This window comes from Sus scrofa, chromosome 16 (assembly GCF_000003025.6).
Source record: "Sus scrofa isolate TJ Tabasco breed Duroc chromosome 16, Sscrofa11.1, whole genome shotgun sequence".
Classification (NCBI taxonomy): domain Eukaryota; kingdom Metazoa; phylum Chordata; class Mammalia; order Artiodactyla; family Suidae; genus Sus; species Sus scrofa.
The window spans coordinates 31,932,797-31,945,118 of record NC_010458.4 but is presented as its reverse complement, the minus strand read 5'-3'; the positions used below and the strand labels follow the sequence as shown (position 1 = coordinate 31,945,118).

General features: G+C 35.5%; 1 long non-coding RNA gene across 1 annotated transcript in view; it reads left to right on the top strand.

Moving 5' to 3' along the window:
• The window catches only part of LOC106506482, a 204,504-nt gene extending 195,554 nt beyond the window's left edge, over positions 1-8,950 (top strand). The window contains exon 5 of the long non-coding RNA XR_002339586.1: positions 7,629-8,950. This is a non-coding gene — a long non-coding RNA (uncharacterized LOC106506482). The remainder of the gene's footprint in view (positions 1-7,628) is intronic.

Genomic DNA, 12,322 nt, shown 5'->3' with positions numbered 1-12,322 from the left:
TAAAACACTCATGTTTGCAGCTCAAAAACTCTGTTGAAACAGCTGAATAATTTCCATCTGATGACAGATAAACCTCTAGTTAGAAACAGTTGCAGTGTATTTGGGAATTTTAATAAATTAAACGAAATATTTATTTTAGCTGCAAAGATGGAAACAAATGGTTATTGTTTGGAAATGTTTTCTATTGAAATATTCTTTTTTTGACTATAATAAAAAATATTGGGTTTTCTTTCTGAAAATATGTTTTCTTTGAATAGTACGTCATTTTAGACCCCATATTATTATTGTATAATCATTGTATGAAGATATTTCTGTGGATGCACCTTTGAAGCATGTGTGCTTTTTCAGCAGTCTTCATTATGATAAATAATACAAATTTGAGAAATGGCTCCTCAATTTTGTAAATTTAGCCTGTGATTCAGAGTTTTGATTTTAAGTTGATTGGTCAATATGCTAATCACACGAGTAGCCTTATTCTAATTACCTGATTGACCTAAACTATTGTAGACAATACTAATAGCAAGTTTTGTGGGTTTTTTTTTTTTTTTAAACATCAATATTTCAAATGTAAATCAGGTCACAGGCAGCAAAGTGAATTGCCTAATGGACCGTGGAATAAGACTAAATTCTTATCCCTGATCAAGTCATTATAATAGGGTCCCAGGTTACTTTCAATTTCCTTTTTCAAAATTGGCTTGAATTTTCATTTTCCTTTCACCATTTACACTGAACAGATTTGCAGTTTACCACTCCTCTTTAAATCTCTAAAGACCTAAATTTTTCTGATATTATATGGATATTTCTTACTGAACAAATCAATTCATATTAACAATGTGTATTTTTAGAGTTTCTAGATCTGATGTGTTTTAGACTTAGAGTAGAAATTGTTCAGCATGAAAATAAGTATTTCTCAATTTGATTTTTTTAAATACCTCATCAGATGTACCCATTCATGCAATTTTATTTCTAAAATATTGATTTTTTTTTCACTATAAGACTTAAATTATCTAGTCAACTGACATGGGTCACTGGGAAATTGGCATATTAGAACATTTGGCTATTATTGACCTGAAAAATTTTAAAAGAGTATTTAAGAGGTCACTGTCTTCATATCCTATTACTGATGCAAAATGTCCATTTCTCTTTATACATGTCCTTGGGTTTCATTATGGAGAAGGACTTTTACTGATGATAATTTGTTTCCTTTTCTTATCTGATTAAAAAATCAATTCTGATGCACTGTTTCATGCATGCATGCATGTGTATACATAGATAAGTTATGGTATATGCTTTGCAAAACATGTGGAATGGAGGCATTGTCTCCATTAGTTATTATTGCCACCCAAGTAATCTGCTAATATGTACATTTTCTACCAATGGAGTTAAAATTTTTCAACTCCTTGCCAGAATAAAGAAGACCTAACTATATGCAGACACTTCTTCATGCTTAGAATAATATGTTAAATTATACTATATTAATCAATTGTTAATTAAATTACATTAATCAATTACTAATCAAAAGGCCCATTTCAACTCTGGTTCTACTCTTCTTAAATTTATTTTTATAAGAATACAATATTTCAAAGGAAGATTACAGAGTAAATATTACGTTTACCTGAAGAATCTGCAAAATCACCCCTGCCTGGGCTGTATCCAGAATAATGGGATCAGAATCTCTGGGATGGGATCCAGCCACGAGTAATTTTTCATGGCTCTACAATCTGAAAATCATTGCATTGAGTTCTCTTTGAATTTTCCCTTGCTTAATTTCAATCACAATTTCTTGCTTAATCAGATATGTTTCTTCTCTGCACTAGAATACACTGCTTTCATGAGGACAGTTTACTTTCAAACTTTAACTCACTAAGTCCCTCTAACTGAGCACATAAATACTGGATTTTAGTATGAATTTATTTGCCTACAGGCAGTAGAGGTCTTGCAATTAAGAAATCCACCTAGTTCTCATACAAATGAACAAAGAAATTAAGCAATAAGTAAACAAAAAGAACTTGAGCAACAATTGGGGGCTTGCAAAACATTTACTATATGAGTAGTTCTTTCAAATGAAATTACTCGTATTTTATAGAAATTGTTTTTTTATTTGGGGTGTGACCAACCATCCTAGTTTGCCCAGGACTGGGGGGTTTCTTAGCACATGGACTTTCAGTTCTAAAATGGGGAAAGTCCTGAGCAAACTGTATCAGCTAGTCACTCCTATTTCCTTTTTAAATTTACTGGTCTCAGCTCCCTGTATAAATGAATGCCTAATTGACAGGCTTCCTATTAATCCTTGTAAATAGTCAAAAAATCCTAAAAATGGCACAGTTATTCTTCTGGCACAATTATTCTTCTAGCTGAAAAAAGAGCATTTTAAGATTAAACATTTAGGAAAAGGAGGAGAAAGTTGAGCTGAATGATAGCCAATTTTTCTCTCAGATGACATATCTTGTTATTAATTAGAGGGAAATGCTACCTTACGCATCACCTGAGCCTTGAGAACACAATTTAGAATTTAACAACAATCTTGCCTGACCATCCTCCCTGATACATTTAATTAATTAATTGAATTCAATTCAGTAAATACTGGGTATCAGCGGAACTACAGAGGCTATTCGTATAGAAGAACTCCATCTTGCCCTCAAGGAATTCACAGTCTGGTTGATAAAGACCATCCATGATAGTGAGGAGGTTGGAGGGACCTTGGACTGTGCTCTTAGCAGGTGTAAACAAATAACACTTACTATGAGGTTGTTCTTTATGTGTTTCCATTCTCCACACAAATCCCATTTTTTATTTGTTTCTGTACTTGGTTTTTAAGTTGTCTAGACAGGCTGCTTTGGCAACCATCTGAAATCACTTTGCTGACAAGGACTTTGCTGTTCCCACAACAAGGAAACCTTGCCAGGTGACCTGCTGTTGTGCTTTGATGATATTTCTTCCTCTGTTATTTAAGCTTTTGCAGAGTTTGACAGAAGCTAGGGCAAAAACAAAACAAAACAAAACTGTGAGGAAGCATATTTTGGAAAAATGGCAAGGGAAGACATGGGAAAGAGGTACAAACTTTCCATCTTGAACTGTAACCTTAGAAGTTTTCAGACTAGAGGAGTTTCAAATATGATCCTTCTCCTTACTGGATTTAAGAAATTCAGTATGCTATTGAACTTCCTAAACATGTTTCTCATTGGCCAGATTGCAGTGGTTATTCTAACTTGTTCATGAGGTCTTTGGGAAGATTAAATGCTATAATGCATAGAAAGGGTTTAGCATGATTCCTGACACATATTAATACTCAATAAATATGTGTATTGTGTTGTCATAATTCCTCTGTGCCTCCCTTTAGAGCTTCCTAAAGATTACCAAGGCTTTCGTGTCCTTAGTAGATGTAAAATAATTAGACATTACTTGTAGTTTTCTACATCTTCTCAGTAAATTTAGAAATAGGAGGCAAGAAAACCCACATTAGCACAACAGTATTCAGTAGATCTATGTGAAAAGCACATTGGACCAAATTATACAAATTAGAAAATATTTAAATCTGGAAAACTATGAGGCCATGAGTGGTATTTTTTTCTAATCAGGAAGCCCTTCCCCAGCTCTTTGAAATTGTATCAACAAAGCAGGTATCCAAGTGCATTTTTCAACCTCCTTTTTTTGGGTATATATTTATATTTATATTTTTTTATATATTTATATTATATTTATATATTTATATGTATATATTTATATTTTATATATATTTATATATAAATATAAATATATTAAAATGCTTGGAATTCAAATTTCATTTTTAATACTGTTATAAATAAGCTTGACAGCAGCAGCTTGTGTGTAAATGCAATCAACAAAGGCAGGAAGAGACAGGTACACAAGAACATGTGGGCTGCTGTCACAAAAGCACGAATCAGGAGTGCCGAAAGGGTTAATGACAGCCAGCCAGGCACTGCCCCTATTCTGGGGCTGCTTACTGGAGCCATAAGCTCCATAATTCTATTTCTTTTCTTTTATCTATAGAACTTAATACTGATAGCCTCATTCCTTGGATTAGAAGCTTGGAATTTGAATTAACAATGCTTTTCATTGTCTTATTTTTAAGACGCTTTGCATAAAAATCGATACAAACATTACCTTTTAGATTTCCAGCTATCAGTTTTAGCAGGGTGTTATTTTTGGTAGCAGAGGGCCTCTGACATTGCTTTGGAATTGCCTCGTTTTGTTGCATCAGCCTCAGGTCACTGGAGAAGAATAGAGGCTTCGAGGTTGACAAAGATGAAGAGGTGATTCTTAGGCCAGTGCATCAAAAACTGGAACAGGTGGATGTGAGAGAAACATCCTCTGGCCCCATGCTCTGCACAGTCACTTCTTTCCTTCAAGGAGCCCAGAATGTTCATCAAGCATGAAAAGCTTTCAATCTGTTTCTGACATAGAAAAAAATAGCTTGTCCTAAAACAAATGTTTCCCCTAAATGCCCAGTTCTCCATCTGGAGTGAAGTGGATGGATAATTGGATTTAAATGAACATAGAGGTTAGAAAAGACAAAAAAAAAAAAAAAAAATCCATTGTGCTATTTAAAACTCTCAAGTTGATAAATTTTTTGTTTAAGGATTTTGTTTTGTTTTGTTTTTAAGGAATGGAAAGGTGGTTCCTTTGCTCTGTAAAATACAGCCTGATCTGAATTTTATCCACTGGGATCAGAATGAAATTGCAGTTTTGGAAAATCCTTAGCTTACGAGAACTCGAGTCAATATACCAGTTTCTGTTATTAAATGAATATTTGCAGCTTCAGATAAAGCAAAAGAGCAGGTGGATTATCTCGGAATAGGGACAGTTCCTTTTACTTTTATGAACTAATATTGATAAGTGCTTCACCATAGGAACTGAATCTCTGTTGAATGTTCTAGGGTCAATTTCACTTTTCCACAACACAGAATTATCATCATTCATTAAGAGAGAATTTTCTAACTCAGTGTGTCCTGTTGGATTTTCACACAGCTGTGTGTCTTTTTGTTTATTTCCCTATTTTCAAAGACTTGTTCCTAATTAACCATGATGTTTTTCTTCATGTAATTTTATTCTCAATTTGACTGCTTTGTTACTGGATACCTTCAACAGCACCAAATGCCTGTGCTTTTTCCCTATCAGGAAAGCATGTTGAGATGTTCTCATCCTGAGATGCCTAGGTGGAAACATCTTATTTTGGCATTTGGTTGCATTGATTCTCTTTCACTGAAGTTCAGCGCACTACTGCCATGGGCCAAGCATCTGTAAATTGCGAACATGTACCATTGACACTGTACGCCTTGGTTTCTGGATTCTGAGTTTTGTCATAGACAAAAACAATTACATTAAATTCCCTTTTAGGTCTCAACGAAGCATCTGTATACAGTAATTTATTCAGCTTCTGAAAGAATTAAGAGCAAATCTGAATCAGAGACTGGGGAGGGGCTAGAAAAAAAGCCTGCTACACTATTATTTGGAAAGACTGAAGGGCATCTAGAAAACTACCTCTCAGTATCAACTCAACCTCTTTAAAGCTTGTTTCCAAGCCAAAGTTTGTATTTCCATAAGATATGTATTGGTAAGAGGTTCAAATAGCAAAAGCGTGGGAATCATTTTCTTTGAGCAAAAGCTATACTTCATCAAAGTAATGAGTTTTATGCCACTAAGTTTTTTCTTTTTTTCCCCCTTGGCTTCAAGTACTAAATCAGTCTTCAGTGATGTGCTCAGAATTATGCAGCTTTTCAGAATGACATTATTCTTTTCCAAGGGGTCACCTCATTTTAAGGATAACTGAAGACTTTACTTAGGTGTAATTTCATTCTTCCTTCTTCTGCAGAGCTGCAAGTTAAAGTTAACATGACAGTGTGAATGATATGCTTGCTAAATTTGCACTAACATATGCAAATTTAGGGAGGAATTATTTATCAGGGAGTAATACATTTAAGTTTGTTTAATAAAGAAAATTCTAATAAGCATAAAGGAGCAAGCTCTGTATGAAATTGGTGACATATTGAAATCATTTGCTAAAGGAAATCACCTCATGTGGAAATTCTACTGCCACAGAACATATCATGCATGTAGAACAACCTTTTTGATTGTGATGCGAGGGGCACAGATCTGGCACAGGCCTCAGTGACCTTCAGATTTCTGTATTGTGATTGAAGAGGAGGTGTCCTTGCTCAGTGGGTAGGACCAGTGCCTTTCTGATCTGCCTCCCAGATTCAACATATTTATTATCGGCCAAAGTCAGAAAGACTTTCCCATGGGGCCAGTAGGCTCTGGATTTGATCCAAGTTCATTGTTCCCATCTGTGAGCTTTTCCAGCTTTTACCAAATTGATACCTGTCTCTTGCTACTCCCCACTACCCCACCCCTTTCCTTAAGACTCAGGTCCACTCTTCTACATGTTTCTTGGTTCTTAAATAAAAAGACAACTTTTTAAGATTAAGGAACCTGAGCAAAACTTTCATTGTGTTTCAGGCTGATGATTATAAGCTCATGCTACATTGTACCTTAGTTTGGAAGGAGTTTTCACATACGCTGGTTTACATTAGAGTCGGAAATAATCCAATGTATATATTACATGAATCACATACACAGAATATATCCATTCCACCCTCTAGATCATTACACTGACTCATTTCTATCGTGAACAGAGATTTAAGTGTTCTTCCTTCTCGTGATGATGCTTAGTCTAGATTTTGCTTGGTTAAATGTTTTTATTCATTCCTGTGTTTTCTTCATGTGCCAGGAGATAGGTCTTTCATTTGAATTTCCCAAAATGGGGAAGGGAGTGCCCTCAGGCCAGTCCACTGTGATATATTTCTATTACTAGGTATCTTATACATACTGTTTTGTGCTGACTTTTCTCTTGGAGCAGCAGCTGTCAGAGGACTATGGGGGTGTTTTTCTGATTCCTCCAGGTCCAGGTATTTTTCTGTGACCTGAGAATTAAACCAGGCAAAATGATGTTTATTCTTTTTCCTATTTTTTCTTCTTTGATTCATTTATGAATTAATGCATATACAAACTATTGATTTTCTAATATGAATTTTCCATTATGGTTTTGAATTCACATTAAAAAGTCACAAAATTAACCTTTGAAAATAGGCTTCTAGTAATGGTTATTTTCATAATGAAAATTTTATCTGATTTCTAGGTTGTTTAGTTAATACTCACTTGTACCAAATATTTTATAAATTGCTTTTAAAGTATGCATTTTGTAATTTTTATAAGAGAAGTTATATAGTTTAATTTTCAATAACCAAACAGGGCTTTCAAAGAACTAGCTTATTTGTAGGTGCCACACAATATTCTATTTCTCAGATGGAATTCATCACTTTGCAGGATAATTGCTTTTTTATGCATCTCTACCTTCCACTAAGACTGTGAACATCTTGAAGGTAGAGACTCTGTATGATTTATTTGTGATTCTGTAAAATCCTTTATTAGTAACAGTTGTGGTCTAGGAACAGCAAGGATTCTAAGGAACCCCCAAAAATGAGCTTTATTTTGGAAAGAAATTGGGTAAAATTTTCTTGTTGAAACCATTCTACTAGGACTATTTGGATACCTTTTTTTTTTTTTTTCACTTGCATATATTTATGACTCTTTCTTCCTCCTTTTTCCAGGTACAAGATAATGGACTCAAGCACGGAGAAATAAACTGATGGGATGTTCTGAGCCTGACTAAGAATGCCTTGGAATTATTGGCAAGTAGATTCTTCAGTTAAAATGTAATCTTTTAAGGGAAATTTACAAGATATCTATGTTTGACAGTCACCTAACATGGGGTTGGACTACATTTGATCAAACTCATATAGCAAACAGTATTTCTTTGTGAAGTGTGAATGCTAAAAATAGAAGACAGTTAAGTTTTTCATGTCTAATTCCTGCTAATCCATGTCACATACAGTCAGACTGAGACACATAGGCCTATGTGGAAGGTTAAATTTTTAAAAAATTCGTCTGGGGCATGTTTACTATCATTCTTCTGTCTGAATAAAATAATACATTTTTATTATAAAGAAGGCAGAGCGTAATTTTTAAAGAACATCTTTTGATGAGACAGCATAAAATGCTCTCATCTTTCAGGGTAGTACTTGTGTAATGAGAGTATATCTATTTATTATGGTTTGTATGAAAGATTCATAGAAATTTTTGCTTTTTTCATGTACTTACTTTTGTTCTATAAATGGCACCCTGAAATACAGTGATTATTTTCCAAATTTTAATTTTCTTGTCAAAAATGGCACTATGTTTAGTATATGCAGCAGTGAGAGAGAAACTACTTATTTTTGAAGAACTAATATTTTAAAAAAAACCTTGTGAAAGTTCTATAAAAGTAGTGGATTTTATTTCATGAATCAAATCCACTGTAGCTTTTCTGGTTTAGCTGAACTAAGATTAACATTTCAGATAGAGAAAAAAAATCTGCCTCCATACCTTCATTTTTATTAAACTGGAGTTGACAATAGAATCCATCCTACAGTTAAAAAAGACTGCCTTTAGTTTTAGTGGTACAATGTTGGATTTCAGTGTCATTATTATTCTAGCTTTTATTTACTAGTTAAGTCAAGAAAAATTGCTACTGAAAATTAGGCTTTTTATTTGTTTTTTTATAACAAGCTTTACACTAGTTGGAAAAAAAGCTCATCTCTTTCCATTTTTGCTTCAACATGGAATCAAGTAAGCAATGAGGTGTCATTGTATTTCTTATACAATGCTGTCTTTAAAATGTAGAAATTTACTATTTCATTTAACAATATTATCCGTTGGCATTCTACTTTGAAAACAACTCAAATTATATTTTTGGAAGAAAAATTTAAAATCCATCTGTGACAAGACTGGCCAACTGAAATTATTATGCTTGACCAGATTAATAACTAACTTTAGTGAACCTATGGGTCCAGGTCATTACTTACCATTGTTTTTAGTAAAGTTCAACACATTCTTTTTTTTTTTTTTTTTTTTTTTCTGTCTTTTTGCCTTTTCTAGGGCTGCTCCTGCAGCATATGGAGGTTCCCATGCTAGGGGTCTAATCGGAGCTGTAGCCACCAGCAATGCAGGATCCGAGCCATGTCTGCAGCCTATACCACAGCTCATGGCAATGCCGGATCCTTAACCCACTTAGCGAGGCCAAGGATCAAACCCGCAACCTCATGGTTCATAGTTGGATTTGTTAACCACTGAGCCATGAGGGGAACTCCAAGTTCAACACAATCTAAAAGAAAAGCACAATGTGAATATCCCACCTAGCCAAAGGTTGTGATGGTGGGCTGGTCTGACATTGCACAGACGAGAGGAAGCTGTGTTGGGAATGTCTTCTACTCCTAGAATTTGTTGTAGCAAAGGGAGCCTGAGGTGTTCTGTGGACTAGAATTAGGTTGTGCAGACAAAAGAACACTGGAGCGGGTATGGGACCCAAACAGGGAGCTTCTTCGTGGGCTAGACTTTCAAAACCAGAGGCTGAGGAGAAGCTAAGTGGCCTTCTAGAGAAGAGACTTGAAGTTGAGAGACCTCCATAGATGAGTAGATTGTTTTGTTTTGTTTTGTTTTTTCTCTTGGGCTGCACCTGCAGCACATGGAGATTCGTAGGCTAGGGGTCTAATCGGAGCTGAGCTGCTGGCCTACACCACAGCTCATGGCAACGCCAGATCCTTAATCCACTGAGCAAGGCCAGGGATGGAAACGCAACCTCATGGTTTCTAGTCGGATTTGTTAACCACTGAGCCACTACGGGAACCCCTAGATTCTTGAAGAATGGATTCAAAACCCTTTGTGTGGAAGACCCAATGCCTAATGTTCTCGTACCACCAATCCTAGAACCCAATAGCACTGTTCCGGAGACCTTTCTTGTTCTCTCTCCTTCTCCAGTTACAACTTGGTAGGCAAGTTGTAAGTGCTGGTCTGGGTGGAGGTAAGAAAGGAGAGCAAACACAGGACAGGATGGAGTAGATAAGAATCTAATCACATCCCCTTTCCCATGACAGGATTTGGACTGCGTGCCAATAGTTTCTTATCATAGAAAACTAAGCATTTAAACATTAATGAAGTGAGAAGCTTATTGACTATATGTCACTGGAGGAACTCATTATCTGAGAGGAAATAGCAAAGTGTAGGACCTGTTCTAGATTTTAAACAAGGGGCAGCAAAGAACAAGCTGGACAGATGGTGCTGTACCCCAGGGAATGCTGTTTTGCAGTAGAATAGTTATACTTACATGTGTTGAGCATTTTACATGTACAAAACTTCTCATGAGATTGTAAAATTTATATCTTTTTGTGCCTCTTATAGTCATTTGTAGGATAAATGGGACAGACCTGGGAAGACAGTGTTTGTCCAATGTCCCACAGACTTCACATGGGAAATGGAAGAGAGGCACAGATATCTGGCTCCTGAGCAATCTCTCTGCTTCAGTTAGCTACCCCTTCTGACTACCTGTCTTCCTTTCCACCAAGCTGTCATTCTTTCCAGATCTGCTTACCATATTTAATCCAATACTCAGTCCAGTGTGGCACATAGTAGGAGCACCAGAAATACATGTTGAGTGAATGAATAAATAACAGACAAATGAATGTATGAGTCTGTGTTCAACATACCTGGGTCTGAGTGGGTGGTCACATGTAGCATCCTTCAATTTGTACTAATACCACTGACAGACACACCAAGTTTTCCTCTTGAAGATGGTAATCTCGACCTGACTTGGCCTCTTTTGTTCTATGATTTTATAAGCACTTAGTTGCTGGTTACTGTTATTTTGCCTTTTTTTTTTTTTTGGAGATGTTTTTATGCTTCATTTTATTTATTTATTTTTATTTTTATTTTTAGGGCGGCTCCTGTGGCATGTGGAAATTCCTGGGCTAGGGGTCAAATCTGGAGCTGGAGCTGTCAGCCTACACCACAACCACAGCAATGCCAGATCCAGTTGCATCTGTGATCTATGCTGCAGCTTGCAGCAACCCTGGAAGCTTAACCCACTAGAGTGAGGTCAGGGATAGAACCTATATCCTCATGGATACTAGTTGAGTTCTTAACCCACTGAGCCACAACAGGAACTCCTATGCTTCATTTTCGAAGCCCAGTATCCTACGAGGATCAATACATTGTAAATGCCAAGGGGTTTGCAGTTATATTCTCATTTTAGCTGTGTTTAAAAAAACTGCTAAATAGTTAAAGAGGACTTTTTATATTTTTAAAGTATATGTGAATCAGACCCGTCCCTGTCTTGAACTGTTCATATATGTATTATCTTTAGAATTAGGTTCTTTATCATCAGAGAGTGTCCACATTTTCTACAACAGTGGACTCATGGTGATCTGGAGGATAGCATGTATAAATCCTCTCTTGTCATTTTCAACTTCCCTAAGTGACATTTGTATGCTTTTCTAACTTTGTCTTATGGTCTTTTGAGTTGCCCTAGTGTATGTGTTGATGTAAACATTTGATATAATTCTGATTCTATTTGCACTTTGAGTTTGTCATTTTGTGTTGAATTTGAATTTTCAGCCTTACTGATATACATGAACATTTATGCCAATTGTCAGATTGGAGAAGGAACAGGGAGGAACCGTCTATGCACGTGGAAACTGTTGCTAGGGAAACAATTCCCTAGCAAACATTTTTAATGGTGGCTGAATTTGAATCAAGGTAGTTTTCACAGATAAATGGTAGCATTAGAATAAATGTATAATTTTTTTTGAAAAATACAGAATGAAGCCACATGGACTAGGCTGTTGAACAGTAACTTAGCAATGTATTCCTATCAAGTCTGCGATTAAAAAATTTTGCTTATGTTTTGTTTTCACCTTTGTATATTACCAAGAGTGCACCCAGTCACTTTTCCCATCATAAATAGATGATCCTTATTATTTAAATAGCTAATTAGTTTAGATACTTAACAAAAAGGTAAGGATTTAGTGTGGTATAGAGAAAAGAGAATTTAGATTTAGTTTTAATTCTTATCTCTGACACATTGTGTATGTAATTTAGAGCCAGTTAACCTCAATAAGTATCTGTTAGTGATAATAATAGCTATATGGTATGTTAAAATTATTAGCTTACCAAAAGACTATGCAGTGTAACTCGAATTCTCTAAAATAGAACTGGTCATCTGCAATGGGTGTGTGCTAGAACCAGACGTGACTCTGTAAACAATAAGGGCAGCAAGTATAGATCTAGAGACAAGTCAGAAGATTTATTCTACTCAAAACAATATTATACATCACTGAAGTGCTAACTTACTGTTTTTATCTTTTTATGCATCATTATGGGTATTAATTCTTTTAGAAGTCTGAGCAGACTGCATTCCCCACTTTTGAGCATG